This window comes from Myotis brandtii, unplaced genomic scaffold, assembly GCF_000412655.1.
Source record: "Myotis brandtii unplaced genomic scaffold, ASM41265v1 scaffold131, whole genome shotgun sequence".
In the NCBI taxonomy this organism is placed as follows: domain Eukaryota; kingdom Metazoa; phylum Chordata; class Mammalia; order Chiroptera; family Vespertilionidae; genus Myotis; species Myotis brandtii.
This window is the reverse complement of record NW_005354632.1, coordinates 6,193,302-6,211,602: the sequence shown is the minus strand read 5'-3', so window position 1 is coordinate 6,211,602 and position 18,301 is coordinate 6,193,302.

The following is an 18,301-nucleotide window of genomic DNA, read 5'->3' as shown; positions in this document are numbered from 1 at the left end:
CAGGGAACAGCCTGGCTCAGGTGAGAAGCAGGTGGCAGGAGCGGGGTCTGGGCGGGTCATGGGACCCTCCAAAGGGCAACTGTCGTCAGACAACAGGGAAGTGCAGCACTTCCAGATTGGACTGCGTGACCCATTAGACTTGTTCTGAAGAAAATATGAGAACTAGAAGATGAAGGGAAGTCGGAAGAGATGGACAGGCAGACAAGGATTAGCTGTAACTAGAAGGTACGAGTGACAGGTGTGTTAATCAGCTTTCAGATACTGAGAAGAAAGACTCAAAGATGACGTGGACCTATTGGAGCTGGAGAGATTGAGGCAGGAGGCAAAGATGAATAAATTACAAGAAGACAGTAGGCAGGGCAACCTATAATGAGTTTGACACCTGTCCTATCTCATTAGAGATGGAAACGTTCACTTAGCAGAAATGTAGGTTCATAAAAAGGTAGGAGGGTACACTTATATATGCGATAGTTACAATCTCAAGGATGCCCATCTTATGCTAAATTTTTGGGACACTCCTACATACCACGGCATTGAGAACTTCCCAGCCTCTCACGCCACCACTTGTGAGGCGGGGCATGATCATCTCCCCTCCGGGTTATCTGTACCTTCTCTCTGCTCCCAACCTGTGTCCCTTCCACGGTGCCCGCGTTCTGCAGTCAGTGAGTTAGACTGCCCGCTGCCCACGCTGAGAAGACAGCCTCCCGGCCCCTCTGGGACATGTACGTGTCACATCAGCAGTTTCTGAAAGCCCTGGAGGCCCCGCAGCTCGGAAATCTGCTTAGCTTTGTTCAACTCAGCATCTCTCAGATTTATTTAACTATGCAACATGCTTTATTTTTTTATCTTTCCTGTTTTTTAATACTCAAGAAACTAGCTTTGACCACAGTCCAAGAAGCACAGTGCACTCCCTCCCTATCATTCTCAGATTAAAAGGAATAACATTTCTATTATTTCCCTTCATTATCAATGACAAACATACGTTTCATTTTGTCAAATGACAAAAAGCATCAGGTGTTAAACTCATAAATTGCTAACCTGGTATTGGCTGTTTTCTTGTAAAAAAAAAACTTACTGAGTGGTGGGAATGGGGGTTAGGAAAGATGTCAGGGTCAGAGATATGTGTGAGTTTCTAATAAAAGTAAGCATACACATGACAACCAAATGAGTCTGTGTTAAAAACTTCTACCTTGGAGGCTCATCTTGGCTCACCTTGGCCTTGTCAATCTGGAAGAAACACAGATCCAACTCCCGTGGCCTTGAGACAAGGCACGCAGTGCTCCCTGGAGCACCGTGAAGAGCTGCGGAGTGCCAGCAGCCCATCACACCGCACTCCAGGTGTTCTCACCAGCCCTCTGTGCGGGACAGACCTCTCTTCTCTCTGAACATGAGTCCCCTCTGGACCCCTTGCCTTCCTGATAAATTCTTTCCTTCCTGGACTTACTACATCTCCTTTCTTATGTGCATCAACCCAACTTGTCTTCCCTCCAGTTCTTCTCTATGGGAGATTCTCTAGAGCAGTGGTTCTCAACCTTCTGGCCCTTTAAATACAGTTCCTCACCTTGTGACCCAACCATAAAAGTATTTTCGTTGCTACTTCATAACTGTAATGTTGCTACTGTTATGGATCGTAATGTAAATATCTGATATGCAGGATGGTCTTAGGCGATCCCTGTGAAAGGGTCGTTCGACCGCCAAAGGGGTCGCCACCCACAGGTTGAGAACCGCTGCTCTAGTGGGAGACAAACCCAATGATCTGATCAGCATAAGCTCCCAAAGGTGAACAGAGAAAATGCAGGCTCCTTTTCTGCAGGCAGAAGAGGAGCCAATGAATACTTGCCAGGTGATATTTTTGTCACTGTCCCATGGATCTTGCCAGAATCATTTTTGATGCTAATTCATCAAAAAACAAAAAACTATAGCATCAAAACAGCCATATCGAGATGTCCTGCTTTACATCCTGCTCTCCTTAATGCACTCTGTTCTCTAGCCAACTACTTTCCGATATTTATTCTGTTACATCCGAGCTGACGTTCAATTACTGTGGGCCCTGACAATCCACAGCCAGTCCAGGCTACCAGGGTTTCATCCGCTCATTCAACAGATATCTACTGAGGCCCTGTGATCGATTGTCAGAGACCTGGGGAGGGGAGAGGCAGGCGGCAGCAAGACAGACATTAGTGTAGCTTTCAGGATATTTTACATCCCATGGAAGTGGAGCGGGGAAACAGGCCATGGAGGGCTTCTGAGGACAGGGTCCGAAGGTGGATTCCAGGAGCAGCTGCTGGGGAGTTCTGAACTGGGAATTTACAGAAGCTGCTTTATATGTTTTCTTTAATTTTTTAAAAGTTTATATACTTCAAATCATCTTCCTAATAGTTTCCCAGACATAGGAATGACATCCGTTCCTCAAAGCTCAATTCAAGCATTCCACTTCCCTCCTCGGGCCATTCCTTACAAATCCTGACCAAATGTTTTTTCCTTGTTATGAATTTTGCTAGAACATCAGGTTTGGAGAGGCCAAGTTTTGAAACTCGGTAGCCTTGCATCCACACCCCAATTCCAGCACCTAAAACGCTGTGGCATTTAGAAACCTACCTGAGCTTGAGTTATGACTCAGTCCTCTCTAAAAAGAGAGAGAGTAATGCTTGCCTTCCACATATGCCAGAGGATCCAATGATGTCATGGATGGAACATAGTGAGAGATTCTAAAATATTCATTCCACCCATTCCCAAGCGGTCATGCATGTCCAGCGAGTTCCCAGAGGGGAGGGGTAGGAACCGGGAGGTTACATGTACTGTGGCTTTACATTCTCTCCCATCCTTCATCCAACAGAGGGAGAACCATGCAGGCCATGTCCATAGAAAAAGGTTTGTTTCTTGTTTCTCTGAGCTTATTTTTCGGGTTGAAAATGCCACACACACATGTATTATCAAGCTCCTCCTCCTTGCACTTCAAACTGTGTCGAACCCTGGACTTAAGCAAGGAGACAGCACCACTGTCTCTTTAAATAGAATATCAGTGAGAGTCATCACTGTGTCTGCAACCTGCATAGATGAAGTGCCAGCAGATGCCTCTCGCGCTGAAGTTCAAGCGCTCAGCCCATCACAGCCGCGCTTGAACGCCGAGTCCTGCCTCGTTGCAGATGGGAGCCAAGCCCTGTCGGTGCAGACGTTGTGTTGTTGGGAAACGAGACGGTGCCCTTTCCTGTTTATTCCAGAGGCAGCGGTTTTACGAGTTCCGCTGTCACACTATATTTTTGCAAGGGACGATTACGACCATAAAGGGACCTGTGCGGTAAAGACGACAGAGCCTGCCTTAGGCAGGAAGATGACCTTTTTCCCCAGCTGCCTGGCCGCGTTGGAGCAGGTTCTCCGCATTGGGGAGAGATTGATGGCCACTGAAGGGAGCCCGGCTGCCCGCCGCCGGACTGAACGTCCTTATTCTTTTAAAAAACAAAAACAAAAACAAACCCACGTGCCACAGTAACAACTCGTGATTCATGTGAGTTCCCAAACTCTGTTGGCCGCACTTTTCTCCTGAGCGTTGAGACTAAGAGCGTCTTCCCCTTTTAAATATTAAAAAGTGTAATTAATGAAAACGGATACACTTAGAGATAACCTTGGGATGGGAAATATTTTTATAAAGCATACAGTTACAAATTTAAAAAATGAAAACTGCTATTTATTAAAAATTAAAGGTATCGCCCCCAGGGGCCAGTGTGGTTGAGTGTGGACTCATGAACCAGGTGGTCAGGGTTCAATTCCTGGTCAGGGCACATGCCTGGGTTTGGGGCTTGATCCCCAGTGGAGACGGTGCAGGAGACAGCCGATCAATGGCTCTCTCTCATCATTGATGTTTCTCTCTCTCCCTCTCCCCTTTTTTTCTTTCTAAAAGTATGAAGACTACCTTAAAAATGCTCTCAGAGCATATACATTTATAGAGCTTACCAAACAATCTTTAAAAAGAGATGAATAGGGTAGTAAAATTAACAGGCAAAGCATGTGACCCACTACTATGGGTTGACTTGGGCCCTAACCCAGGACCTGGTATCTTTATAAGACAGAAGCTCACAGACACACGAGTTGATGGCTGTTGAGTGGAGCAGAGATTGGAGTTCACGCTTCCACAGCCGAGAAACCACGGAGATACCAGAAGCTGGACGAGGGTAGGGAGGTTCCTACCCTGGCGGCATCAGAGGGAGCAAGTTTCTGCCAACACTTGGTCTCCGTCTCCCGGCCTCCAGGCCTGGGAGGGAACGCCTTGCTGTGGTTTTAAGGCTCCCAGTCTTGGTAGTTTGTAATAGCAGCTCTAGGAGATCAACACTCCAAGCAAATGGCATAAAAGCAAACACAAGGGTCAGTCACTACGGAAAGTCTCTGGGAGCATGTTGTATGAATGCGTTCGTCATGTGTCATTTTGCCTCTCTCTTTGACACCATATATCCCGTTCTCCACAGACCAGCCATAATGTTCTACTTAAAAAGTACATTCAATTACATCGGACTCCTGCTGAAAACCAACCCAGACTGCTATCTTAGGATCAGTTTGGTCATAAATAACAACAAACCCGACATCAGAGGCTTAAGTAACGTCACTCAGCAGGGACAACAGTCATGTGGGTCAGGAACTCAACAGTAACAGGGAGGAAAGTCCTGTGATGTCTATTATTGAAAGTCTAAGAACCATCCCTCTGCATATTTTGCCTCATGTTTTAGTTGTTTAAAATGGAGGTTAAGCCCTGGCTGATGTGGCTCAATGGTTGAGCATCCTCCAGTGCACCGAAAGAGTCAGGGTTTGATTCCTGGTCAGGGCACATGCCCGGGTTGTGGGCTCCATCCCCAGTAGGGGGCGTGCAGGAGGCAGCCAATCAGTGATGTTCCTCTCTCATCAATATTTCTTTCTCTTTATCCCTCTCTACTCCCCTCTCTCTAAAAATCAATAAAGACATATTTTTTTTAAATGCTAGTCATTGGGTAATTGAGAAGTAACTGTGGTACATATAGCAAATGGAATACAGCCCAGCAATGAAAAGGAATTAACGACCGCTGTGATCAACAACTTGGATGAATCCAAAATACGTTATTCTCAGTGGAAGAGAAACAGAGGCAAAAGGCTACATACTGTCTGATTCCATTGACAGGACATTCTGGGGAAAAAGCAAAATCATAGGGACAGGAAACAGATCGGTCTCTGCCAGGAGCTAGGGGGTGGGGAGAGATTGATCAGAAAGTATCAAGCAGGAACTTTTGGGAGTGAGAGTGATGGAAACGCCTTCTGTCTTAATTGTGGTGATGGCTACAGAATTGTATGCATTTGTCAAGACTCAAAGAACTATGCACCTAAAAAGGTGAAGCCTATTGTATGAAAATTGTTCTCATTTATCTGCTGCTGCTTAACAAAGTATTCTAAAATGTAGAGGCTGAAAACACCCAACTTTTATTATCTCATGATTACTGTGCGTCAGAAGTCCAGGCTCGGGTTGGCGGGGTGCCTCTGGCTCGGGCTCTCCCTGCTGAATCACTTTTCCCAAGTGCCGAGTAATTTGCATACAACATTTTATTTAATCCTCACAACAACCCCATGAGCAAGACATTGCAACCTTCATTTTTGCATATAGGGAAACTGAGGCATTCAGAGATGAGATGGGAAGCCCAAGATCGTACAACCAGCGAACAGTGGAGCTGAAACTAAAACCAGCATCTCTGAACTCCTGAGCCCAGTTCCCTTTTCATTTAGCATCTCTAGCTCAAGTACCACCATCCAATTTCTTTACGTATTTAGACCTGTATTTATTTGATCAGTAGAATTTTTGGTCTGATTTCATTCCTACAAAAGTATACTAAGGAATTCGTTGTAAAGATAAACAAAGGTTTAGGTAAAATGATGTTTATCATATCGCTTAACAACCAACAGAAAAAAAAAAAAGCAGCCTGAAATTCTAAAATTGGCAAGTAGCTCAAAAATGTTATGAAATGCATGAATGACATGGGAAGTGCTCACAATTATGTAATCTTAAGTGTTTACAAATAGGAAGAAGTTGGCAAAGTAGGACCACAGTGAGGCATGAAACTCGATTCAACATCTGCATTTCTTTTGAATGTCACTGATACTGAAGTTCCCTGATTCTGGATCCGTATAGCAAAAAAATGTCTTTTCTCAAAGATGATTCCAATAACAGAACAAACAGAAATATAAAACATTGCATAGTTTCAGTGGAAAATCAAGGAGAGACCATCTACTGGGAACACTGAAAATATAAAGGAGATGACATCGGACTAAAGTCAGAATCTTAGAGCAGCCCAAAACACGCAATCCCATCAGGCCACAACATTTCTGAGGACAATCATTGTAAAATGATTTAAATGCCTTTAAAATGTGCCTATCTTTTGATTGGGCAATCCCGTAAGTAAAAATTCACGCAAAGAAAAAAAATCTAAGTTTGCCAAACTGTCTCATTGGTGACTACAATTACGAAACACAACAGACGTGCCCAACAATAACAGCTTCAAATAACTGTGATGTGTACATGGGTACAGATTTGGATAGAGAGATCCCCAGAGAGCATAGAAACTTGTTATATTTACACATAGTTTACGGGATGAGGACAGTGTTTCATATGCTTGCATTTATGGAAGACATAAGGTGGTTGTGCATAGAAAGATGTCTGAAAAATATTCAACTCCAGCAATATTTATTAAGCGTCTAGCATTGAATAGTGGTTACCAGCACACGCTGGGTAGCAGGCAGCCTGGGTGAGTGCTGTGTGGACCTGGGCGGGTGAGGCAGGCCCTAGCAAGGTGAGTTACACCTAACTGCTCCCAAAGGAATTCATGGGAGCCAGTTCCTCTTCATACTTGCAATGCATTGCTCCCCATTGGATGTTTGCACTTCCCAGGAAAGCGCTTCTCCAATGGAAAACAGCAACGATATTTACATTTGCAGAGAAAGAAAAAGAGAAGGGCTGTTTGTGATCCCTCTCTCCAGTGAGTTCTCTCGGTGCTCAGTTTCTGGCTAGGACGCCCGCATCCTTTCCACGCGGAATGCAGGGCCATCTGCTGGCCCGGCTCTCCTGGGAGGGGCCCTGAGCAGCTTGCCCTCCTGGGTTCTCTCTGTTTGCTCTGTACCTTGCCTCCACCCTTCAACCCGGTGTGATTAGACACCAGTTTTTAACATTAAATGGCTGGTTTCCAATCGACATTTCCCTCAGGTGCCAAGAATAATGGAGCGTATATTTTGAAAGTAGAAAATGAATTTGATAAAATCTGTTGCTCGGCTAGGAATGTTTTCAGTAGCTCCTTCACTCCAAAATAATCCCCTGCTGGAAGCCCGAGATGCTGTGCAGGATGGAGTCCGGGGCGGGGGGCCGGGAGGGGGTGAGTAATCCCCATTCACCCTTTAATCACACCCACAGAGGGGAGCTGGGATGGGCGCCCACCCGCCTTCCACACGCCGTCTTCATTTAAGGCAGAAGAGCTGAAGCGTGCATAGTCCGAAGTACCAGATCATTCCAAAAATATCTTAGTTGGGGTGGGTATAGCTTTACGGTGTAGCTATTGCCAATAATTTGAGAATTCACTCCCATTCAAGCCATGAAGCCACATTCCCAAGACCTGATGCAGACTGGCATTCCCTGTTTATTCCCCTTGTCCATTTCTGCCCGACCCCCACGCTAGGGATTGACTATGCCCCTCCCCTCCCAAACTATAGATTTAGGATTTGCCAGTAGCCAGGGCTTTAAAAAAATTAGAGCTTTCTTTGGGTACATCTTTTCAATCAGTTTCGCTCACAACTTCACCAATGCGGCCTAGACATCAGACATTGTTCATTAAACTGTTGTGCAAGTTGGGGGCAGAAAGTAGTGTCGTATTTACTTTTTTATCTTGGGAAAGTAATACAGTGTTTAGGAGATCATAAATGTTGTTGTTGCAATTAAAAGACAGTTCTGGGCCAGAGCAACTTGATACTTTATATGGTATTAACAAGAGAAATTGACAAATTTATTCCAATATAAATATCCCTCCTACTCTCTTCCGAATTCTCCAACAGGCCAGGTAAAAAGGTCAACGAGATCACAGTACGATTGCAGAAATTTGTTTCTTTTATTAGTGCGTTCCATTCCAGCCTGCATTTACAGTTTCAGTTGTATATTATATCCTTAATGTTTAAAAATGTGTTTTCTGTTTTAAAGATGAAGCCAAGAGTAGCTACAATCAGAGATGATTCATTATGCTGAACTAAAATGGGTTTTGTTCACGGTGGGGCTTTGACACTATTATGGAAACCTGAACTATTGGGTTTTGTTTTGCTTGAGGAGAAACAAAATGTAGAGGAGAGTAGGAGAGATTTAATAGGAGTAAGTGGATTATTCATTCTGCGTGCCCCTTCTCCCCTCAAATCCACCCCCAATTCTATGGTGATGATTCATTCTCCTACAGAAGCAGCAACAACAACAACAAACACCAGAGAGGGAACTAGTGAGAGCCAACTACAGCACTGCCATTAACCCTGCCTCCCCCAGAGCTTCGCAGAGCACGGGCTGCTTGCCTTTCCGGCTCTCTCCTCCCTATCGCCATGAAAGCACCTGAGTGGGGCATTTAAGCGCACTCCAGTGGCTACCTTCAGGGGTGCCTCTGCGTATTTTTATTCCTTGACATCCCCACCCTGCAAAACTCTACAAGGTAGTGGCAGGCAGCAATCAGCCACATGGGCTGCTTTCTTGAGATTTGTCATCTTCCCACTAGTCACTATTCCTATTGCGTGGTGGTGTACTATTCTGCCTTCTCCAATGGGTCATGGCAGTTATTTTTAAATACATTTCATTGATTTCAGAGAGGGAGGGAGAGGGATAGAGAAGCATCAGTGATGAGAGAGAATCATTGATCAGTGCCTCCTGTACGCCCCACACTGGGAATCGAGCCCACAACTGGATTATGTTTTTTAATGGTAATTTGACAGCAGAACACAATAATAATGAATCTCCTTTCAAACACTTATGTTATCTAGTTTGTTGTTCCTTTCTCACCAGTAAAGGTAATATGTGTGCTAACAGGTGTCTGGTAAAGTGGCACTTTCAATATTTTGTTAGTGTAATTAGCAAAGTCCTGGTATTTAAAGCTATCAGACTCTCTAGCTCTAACACAGAGAAATAGGGCCCGTAGGTATCCCTGGTTTTGCTTTGGGAAGAATCTCTCACTTGGCCTCTTACATAAAAAGATCTGAGATAGTAAGTTCCCTTTCTATGCAAAAGGCATAGAATAGCCAAGACCACACCAAAGAAGAACAAAATTGGGAACTCAATTTACTCAATTTTAAGATTTCCTATAAGCCATGGTAGTCAGGAAACCATGGTATTGGCGAAAAAAAGACACAACAAGAAAAGGCATGGAATAGAGAGCCAGAAATAGACCCACACAAATATAATCACTGGTTTTGACAAAGGTGAAGAAGGAAGAATCTGTTAACAAGTGGTGTTGGAACCACGGGAGTTCCACATGTTAAAAAAAATGAACTGAGGTACAACCTCACCACTTACATAAAAATGGACCGAAAAGCTTCATAGATCTAAAAAGCTTCTAGAAGAAAAGAAGGAAGAATCTGTTAACAAGTGGTGTTGGAACCACTGGAGTTCCACATGTTAAAAAAATGAACCGAGGTACAACCTCACCCCTTACATAAAAATAGACTGAAAAGCTTCATAGATCTAAAAAGCTTCTAGAAGAAGGCAGAGAAGAAAATTTGAGTTATGTTAGTTTGGTGATAAGTTTTTAGATGTAACACTAAAAACATGCTCCATAAAAGAATACAACTGAGCCCAGCCGCTGTGGGTCAGTGATTGATCATCAACCCGTGAGCCAGAAGGTCATGGTTTGATTCCTGATCAGGGCACATGCCCAGGTTGCAGGCTTGATCTCCAGTAGGGGGCGTGCAGGAGGCAGCTGATCAATGATGTTATGCTCTCATCTATGTTTCTATCTCTCTATCCTTTTCTCTTCCTCTCTCTCTAAAAATCAATGAAGACGTTTTAAAAAAAAACACCACTAAACATAGTCTTACACAGAATTTGACAATTAAGCTCCTAGTTACCCAACTGATTTGAAAAATGATTTTCATTTAATATGAACACAAAAGAGTTTATAGCAACTTTATCCACAACTGGAAAAAAAAAACACAAGATGTCCTTCAATAAGTAAATGGGTAAAAACTGTGATAAATCCATACCATGGAATATTCAGTGATAAAAGGAAATGAACTATCAAGCCACAAAATGACATGGATGACTCTGAAATACATGTTGCTAAGTGAAAGAAGCTAGTCTGAGAAGTTATACATTATCAACTTTTGAACAATGCAGGGATCAGGGGCACTGGCCCCTGCACAGTAAAAATTCTTCGTATAACTTTTGACTCCCCAAAACTTTACTACAGTCATCCCTCAGTATCCCCGGAGATTGATACCAGGACCCCTGATGACCTCAAAATCCAAGATTCTCTCAAGGCCCTTAGGTAAAAGGGCACCAAACAATGCATATGTTTGACACTCTGCATCCGGGAATACCTAATGGATAGAAAATACTGTCTCCTATCCAACCTACAGTTGGTTGAGTACGTAGGGACATGGAACCCAGGGATATGTTTATGCTGATCTATGGATAGAAAACAAAATCGCGTCTCAAAGATCATTGAAAGGTCTCCTCCTTAAGGTTCCCATGAACTTCCAAGATGCTCAAAGTTCATCACCTAAGCCAATTTTAAGCCCTTTTCCAAAACATTTTTTTAAAACAAATTTTTATCTGTAAAGACAAAGCTAATGTTTTGCATTTTCTGTCAGATTAAATTTTACTCTGCTTCTAATCTTTCTGGCTTGTATATGAAACACATTGCAGGTCTCAGAACAAAATTCACTTAGACAAGCAAATGACTTTTGTGCTGTATATTTCCACACATTAATAGCATCATTTGCATGCTAAAGAAATGAAATTTTTATTCTGCTGAGGTCACCAAGGATTAATTTAATGACTTCAATCGAGTTTGGATTGCCTTCTGAGAGAGAGAAGGTTAAAAGATACATTTTGCTAAATATTTAAAATCTTTAACCTTTGTGGTATAGCTCTCCATGATTAAGAAAACAAGATAGGTACTTAAAGCACAGTTGGACCTTACTTGAAATGTTTTCTTTCTAAATTCAGAGGTAATCTGTATACATGATTCTTTTAATTAATACATAATATTTCTACTAATGTTATAATTCTGCTGTGGAAGAATTTCCAAACATGCTTGTCAGATCTCCTGTGATTTCTACTTCTTCAAACCTGAGGGCATGGAAGAGTAACTTTTACATGTTCAATAGTGCTCATTAGATGGGTGAATCAATCGGTTGACTAATATCAAATCCCACCGCACATGGAGATCAATCCCTTGCTAGATGGCAGTGTCCACAGAGGGGAGAGCACCAAACATCCTTGAGTCCACAGGAGCTCTCCATGAATTGGGAGAGGACAGTGAGTGACCAAATACACAAAATGCGAATGATCGGAAAGTAGGGGCAAATGTTATCTGGGGCCAACTCTGATGATCAGGAGTACCGTTCCATCCCCAGCCCACACCTCAATCTAAGGAGAAATGTGAAGAAAGAAGGAGGGAACTCTGAACAGAGGATCCAGGATAGATACAGAGGGGAAGGGGGCTGGAGGGATGGGTGGAATGGATGAGGGGGATCACCTGTGTGGTGATGAATGGTAACTAGACATCCATGGTGATCACTTGGTAGTGTGTACAAAGGTCACATGAATGGTGTACACCTGGCACTCATGTTATATACCACTTTTACCTCAATTTAAAAAAGAAAAGAGATAAACCAAAGAACTTATATGCATAACACATGGACACAGGCAATAGGGTAGTGAAGATCTGTGGGGGCTAAGGGCTGGAAGGAGGTGGGTAAAGGTGTGTGTGTTGGGGGGGATGGGCAATATCTGTAATTTTATCAACAATAAAAAAAATATATTTAAAAAAATTTAAAGAAAAAGAAAGAAAGGGATCCCAGACCCCCTCTCTACCCACCATATTTCACCAACGATCACTACTATCTGATTTTGGTACTATTAAGATTCCTTAAATTTTTTATTTAAGGAAACTCCCCACAGCAAACAAACGGCATATAAGCCATTTTGAATAATCACATTAATCTCATTGCCAAATGATTTCAGACAAATTATTTCCTCATTTCCCTTGTAGATCATCGCCTGGGGAAGCCTTTCTGACCTCAAGGCCTAGCACCCTTTACTCTCCACAAACTAGGACCAACCACATATCAGGGAGCGAAGGGTTGGGCAAGGACTTCCTCATTCATCATTCGATCCCTGGGAACATAGTAGGTTCTTCACTAAGTATTTATTGTATCATTGAATGAGAGCTTGTCGTCACTAAAACGCAATGTCAAACAAACTCAGTGTTGCAGCACACCTTGCAACGCTTACCCCACTTAACATGCATGATATCCTAGCCAACTCGCCAAAGGTTTCCTTACCCTCTCATGCCCACATGGAGATGTTGATATGTTCAGAAAGTTACTGTTAGGTCTGATCAAGTCACTGAACCCATACCCCCTGCCCTGGGAACTGACCTTCAGACCAATTCACAACCGGCATTTCCTTTTGCTTGGACCACATGCCACTTGCTGAAACCATTCTCTCTCCCCTCCGGACTTTCCCAGGATCTGAACCAGCCCAGAGAATTCTCCGCCCAGAAAAAGTCCTTTAGAACCTCTGACTCCCCATCCCTGGGGGCTGGGCCATTTTGGAGCTCAGCCCGTCTGGGTCCCTGGATGACCATCCCTTACCACTTTCGGCCTCATGCATTCTTCCTTCAGTGACCCTGATACTTACAGAATGATCAGTGACAGGTTCTGTATCTGCTACTCTGTTCCCAGCATCATTTTTCCTGATAAAAATAACATAGGGCCAGTATGAAAACTATTTTTTTCCAATTTAAAGAATTACAAAGTTCAATCTCTAATGATAATATTTTTTAAAAAAACAGTTAAAAGTCCATTGGTCTCATACATAATAACCGTATTTAAAAGCTTTTGGCTTAATCACTGTTTTACATACTATAAATGTTTTAAGCATCCCGCTCCTGGCCTGCCCCTGGCTAGGAGTCAGGCACCTTTGCCATCTGCTTTTTATTAATTTAGGCATTTCCCTTCCCATTTAAGTGAGAAGAAAAGAGAACGGAAGTGAAATTTAAATGAGGAGTCTTTGTTACTTGATTATAATGCCAGTGAAAAGTTTGATATGGATCGAGGTGGAGAAGTATGACTAAATGCAGCTTTTCAATTATCTATGGATTTCGATTATCCAGGGATCCCTCTCCTTTATTAGAATAAGTAGCTGTGAGTGAATGTAACTTATTCGGATAGAATTTAAATCTCACCACGCTCAACTTCATTATCTGGAACTGGGCTTTCATTTTCAAAAACTGAAGGGAATTTAGGAAATTGCATAATTAGTTTTTCACTTTCTTTGAAAAAGCTGACACCAAGTGCTTCATGCATCAAGAAAACAATACAATAAACCAGAAAGATTGTCAGTTTGCCTCTTTTTAGTACTTTGCTCATTGTAAGACTTATATCCTATCATAGTCCTGAAACTTACTAGCTATAATACTTGCGCACCATTTTGAGACATAAGAATATACATAGACATACAAGTTTCATTCGTGTATATTACACGCACCTACACAAATAACCTTTAATATCACAAAATCTTGAAAGAAATTTCTAAACTGAAATAATTAAACATGAAAACAGTCCACTTTTTCCTGGATGGGTGTGGCTGTCCCACATGAACTCCTGGCATCGGAAGGGCTAACTGGGATCCCTGTGGTTTAGTACCTGGGCCAAGGATTTGATTCATGACCTTCTGCCAGTTATGACTGCTGTGAGACTCAGTTTTCTTCAGGATAAAATGGGTATAATAATGGGTTTATGAGAAATAGATTATATATACAGGGTGTCCCAAAAATGTATACACATTTTGAATAATTATAAAGGCAGTGTTTATTAAATACATTTTGTTTTCAACATGTAATAGAATCAGCTGTTAAAGTGTGTGTACATTTTTTGGGGACACCAGATAGATAGATAGATAGATAGATAGACAGACAGAATAAATAGCAGTTGCACTATGGTTGTTACTATCATCTTCGACTTCTCTCTTTCCCTCGTGTCCTTATCAAATAAGTGCTTCATGCATCAAGAAAACAATACAATAAACCAGAAAGATTGTCAGTTTGCCTCTTTTTAGTACTTTGCTCATTGTAAGACTTATATTATATCATAGTCCTGAAACTTACTAGCTATAATACTTGCGCACCATTTTGAGACATAAGATTATACATAGACATACAAGTTTCATTCGTGTATATTACACGCACCTACACAAATAACCTTTAATATCACAAAATCTTGAAAGAAATTTCTAAACTGAAATAATTAAACATGAAAACAGTCCACTTTTTCCTGGATGGGTGTGGCTGTCCCACATGAACTCCTGGCATCGGAAGGGCTAACTGGGATCCCTGTGGTTTAGTACCTGGGCCAAGGATTTGATTCATGACCTTCTGCCAGTTATGACTACTTTGAGACTCAGTTTTCTTCAGGATAAAATGGGTATAATAATGGGTTTATGAGAAATAGGTTATATATACAGGGTGTCCCAAAAATGTATACACATTTTTGAATAACTATAAAGGCAGTGTTTATTAAATACATTTCATTTTCAACATGTAATAGAATCAGCTGTTAAAGTATGTGTACCTTTGGGGGGACACCAGATAGATAGATAGATAGATAGATAGATAGATAGATAGATAGATAGATGATAGATAGATATAGACAGACAGACAAACAGAATAAATAGCAGTTGCACTATGGTTGTTACTATCATCTTCGACTTCTCTCTTTCCCTCGTGTCCTTATCAAATCACTTGAGTAATCGTCTCAAGAAAACAATTTCTGTAACATCTGTGAAATGCGTCCACTTCTTTGTTCCCTTCCACCCTTCTCACCTAAGGCCGCAGTACCACTTCCTGTGCTCTGGCAATAGCCCCCTAACGGTAACCATTCTCACTCTCTCCGGCCTCTCCTCCTTCATGTGCCCACAGTCCTGCCAGCAAATGCGTCCACTTCTTTGTTCCCTTCCACCCTTCTCACTAAGGCCGCAGTACCACTTCCTGTGCTGTGGCAATAGCCCCCTAACGGTAACCGTTCTCACTCTCTCCCGCCTCTCCTCCTTCATGTGCCCACAGTCCTGCCAGCGATTCCTTTTAAGAGTCGAGTTGGCCACGTGCCCCTCCGGGGAGGACAAGCCTTGGTGGTTCACCATGTAGCATTTACATCAGAGCCTCAGCCGGGCTTTCGGATGCACCACATGCTCCAATCCACGTGCCAGTGTCTTCACCCTCAGTACCGCCTTCCAACTTTCCCCTCCCCCGTCAGCCCCGGACACAATCTGTATGTATCCCTGTGGCCTGAATATGCCTCCAAAAGGCCTTGCAGTTGAAGACGTTTCACTGGAAGGATCAGGTCCCTTCATGATTTCCTTTGGGCTCGCGACTGCCCTGAGACCAGAAGACCTGGCTAGACCTTAAGCAGCACAGCGCTTTCTGTGGCAAACCCACAGGCCGTCCCCAGCTCAGCATCTCGCACACAGGGCGCTGCGGAGGGCGTGAGCATTGCTGTCCTGTGGACACGGGTTATACATCCGAGTGAGCAATACCCGGCAACACTCCGTTCCAAGTGTTTCTCTTTGATACGATCGGGCCTGCCCAGCAGTTTATGTTCCTGCCAAGTGGATTCTGTATAATTTTTTTAGTTGATGCCATTCCCTGAGAGCCAAATCCCGGTGCTGAGCTGTACCTACGGCCCACTGTTCTTTGCAGCAGGCAACGGCGTGAATACACCTGCGGACTGTGCCTCTCCACCCCCCTGCCAAGCCCTGCATCTCGCCGAGGAGGGACCTGGGTGGGAGAGGGACGGATGGAGCGTTTCTGTGGGCTTGATCAGCCCGGACTTGCACGGGGAGAGACGTCATCATCGCCTGGTGGCTGCCAGGTGACCTGTGGGTTTTCCATCGGAAAGAACTCGCCGGCCGCGATGCAGAAACACGCACCAGGCAGGGCTGTGTGACAGCTGGGCCAGAGCGACCTACGGCTTAGGCTGGTGCCATGAACACCGAGCGCTGGCGCCGGCTTCTTCATCTGCTCACGGATTTGACTGTGATCTGGACACCGGAAACGTCCTCCATCAGCACCCTGGTTACTCATTCCCAGTCAACGGTTCTGGTCCCGGATGTGTTCAGCCTTCCTGTTCTCTGAGCTCCTGTCGTGGCTACAGCCTGAGTCACCCAACTCAGCGCTTAGTTAAATGTAAGCCTTTAATTGTGTCTTGGACATAAAACAGAACCTTCCATTTCCGTAACACGGGCGGACATAGAAAGTCCTAGAACATCGTGGGTTTTTGATGAAAACCTCAGGATTGGCTCAACCTTGCCATTCCTGACCGTTAGGCTCACTATTCAGAGGGTTGGAATATGACGGCAGGAAGGGACAGGGGCCCACTTCACAGGCGACAACGAGCCATTTTCAAAGGAATAGTAGGTTTTCTTGGCAGAAAAAGAAACAAACCCACAAAGCCCAAGATAATTTCCTTTCTGCCACCTAAAGGACACTGTGTATCTTAATTCAAGATTCGGAGGTGCTTTCAAACCTCTAAGTATTTTGCAAGAAAAATAAAAAATGCTCTCCAACCTCAAGAGAAATGAGAAAAGGAGACACGGCATTCAGGGCCACTGAGGAGACACGGCATTCAGGGCCACTGAGGAGACACGGCATTCAGGGCCACTGAGACACAGCATTCAGGGCCACTGAAGAGACATGGCATTCAGGGCCACAGCATTCAGGGCCACACTGAGAAACTGTCACTTCTGAACTAGGAGATGCCAGGGGCCCATTACTCTCAAATTACACACACAAAACTCAGGACAGTTTGAAGCAGGCTAACATTTAAGAAGAATATAGTCTTTTCAAAAAATCAAATCGTCATGAAATTAATAAAACCCCCTTATTTATTGAGTGCCTATATTGAGCCTGTATAACATTATTCCACAGGTAACCAGGCCCAGATATTCATTTATGTCCGAATATAGTCTAACCAGCCTAAGTATATATTAACTACAATATGGGATCCCTATTTCTCAGTAAAAAGTCATGAATTTACAGACAAGGAACAGTGTCCCCATTTTTCATGTGAGCTGAGCTATTCATTAAAACAGTTATATTCTGAGGCATAGGCCAAAGTCCAAAAGTAAAGGAAAGCAACCAAAAATGCTCCTGGTTTCATATAACCCCACCCAGTCCCAAAGGCCTTTGTTAAAATGCCATTCCGTTTGTTTTGTTTTTTAAAAAATATGTTTTTATTGATTCAGAGAGAGGAGGACGAGAGAGAGAAATCATCATTTGTCTGAAATGCAAGCATTCTGAGTGTCTTGTATTTTGTCTGGAAACTCTATCCCCGGTGCCTAAAAAAGTGCTTGGGTTCACTCTAGGGCAGCCGTGGGCAAACTACGGCCCGCGGGCTGGATACGGCCCGTTTGAAATGGATAAAACTAAAAAAAAAAAAAAAAAACCCGTACCCTTTTATGTAATGATGTTTACTTTGAATTTATATTAGTTCACACAAACACTCCATCCATGCTTTTGTTCCGGCCCTCCGGTCCAGTTTAAGAACCCATTGTGGCCCTCGAGTCAAAAAGTTTGCCCACCCCTGGGCTAGATGCTCAACCACTGAGCCACACCATCCAGGCAAAATCCCATTTCCTTTCAGCGGCCCCTGCAAGTACCAGCTTAGAGTTAAGGACCTCTGTGGCCCTTTAAGTCCTAGATGAGGAATCAAACGGAATCCTTCGCTCTCCTTTCTTGGCACATAACTCTTCCCACGAAAACCAATGTGGTTTCCCCCAGTCCCTCAGGCCCCTGAGCATCCACCCTTTGAAAGGTAACTCCAGAAGCTGTGAGGGCATTTTGACAAGACAGAGTAATTCACCTCCATCTACCCTTCCCATCTGTTAAGTAAATGAGCGGGGGGCGGGGTGTGCTTTTGTGCGGCGGTTCCACTGCTCGCTGCAACCTTGTGCAAAGCCGAAGGAGAGATCCAACAAGAGCTCGGCCACCTGCTGTCCTCTATGACAGCTGCCACTGCCCCTCAACACGAGAAAGCGTGGCATCATCACCCAGGAAACAGG